Here is a 1,271-nt window from a genome sequence, read left to right as displayed (position 1 = left end):
TTAGACAGAGTGATTTTAGGAGGCCAATGGATTTTAATGAGTATTTTTTGACACATTCAAAGAATACTATTAATTACATGGACGCAATATTTTCCAAACAGTGGTTGAATTAATTAATATTTCCTTAAGGATGAAAACAATAATGTTAATTACATGGAGGCAAAATAAATACCCAAGAATTGGTAGAAATGTAGTGTATATAACTGAAGAATGTATAGACATCTCTGGCACTCTATAAATATCTGTATTTATTTGTGTACTACCATCTTCATGTCAATCTGTTCTTATATTTTCAATGCCTGGAGCTTGATCTCAGGTGCTAGAAATGCTTGTCAGCTACATATGCCCCAGGCTGGTGTGTTGACACTCACGTGTTCATGAATTGGGTCTTGTAGGCTGTGAATTCAGTTGTCAGCACTCACAAAAATTGAATCGTGCATTAAGAAGCCCATGGTGACATATTTTTTTTTCCTTTTCTGTGAAAGTCCTGGGTGTCAGGTGTGAAGTTTCATATATAGGCAAATCTATATCCTATGTAATAAATGTAATAAATATTTCATGTGTATTAGCAGTCGATAAAATACATGGTAAATAAATGAAAAAAACAAAAATAAAATGAATAACTATACTAAGCTTGATATGGGGTCAACATCATGGGGTCAAAATCTGGGGCTCGATCTCAGGTCCTAGGAAAGGCCTAGCAGCTGAATTGGCTAGAGGCTGCTGTGCTGACAGCCACTCATTCATGAATTGAACCTTCTAGGCCCTGATTTTAGATCCCAGCACTGCCAAAAATGCAATTACGGAGTGAGAAGCCAAGCGTGACACAAGTTTTCTTTCTTTTGAAAGTACTCGGTGACGGGTAGGATGTACAATTCAGATGCAAATCTATAATCTATGTAAAAGGATGTCATACATATAAAAAATGTCATAGGTGGAAGAATTCTCACTACAACAAATGAAAAAAAGATTGAATTAGTAGTGAATCATTCTAGCTGGATTAAAAAGCACGATTCTTCTATGTGCTGCCTTCAGGAGTCACATCTTGCCCATAAAAACAAACACATTTTCAATGTGAAAGGTTAGAACAAAATCTACCAATCAAACGGCCCCCATAAACAGGCAGGAGTTGTAATTCTAATATCAGATAAAATAGATTTCAAATTAAAAATAGTAAGAAGAGATAAAGAAGGTCGCTACATATTAATTAATGGATCTCTTCTTCAGGAGGATATTAAAATTCTAAGTATCTATTCGCCAAACAACGGAGC

The sequence above is a fragment of the Dipodomys merriami genome, unplaced genomic scaffold (genome assembly GCF_024711535.1).
Source record: "Dipodomys merriami isolate MVZ:Mamm:240054 unplaced genomic scaffold, mDipMer1.0.p SCAF_921, whole genome shotgun sequence".
In the NCBI taxonomy this organism is placed as follows: Eukaryota; Metazoa; Chordata; class Mammalia; order Rodentia; family Heteromyidae; genus Dipodomys; species Dipodomys merriami.
The sequence above is the reverse complement of the archived record's forward strand: the minus strand, read 5'-3'. Positions refer to the sequence as shown.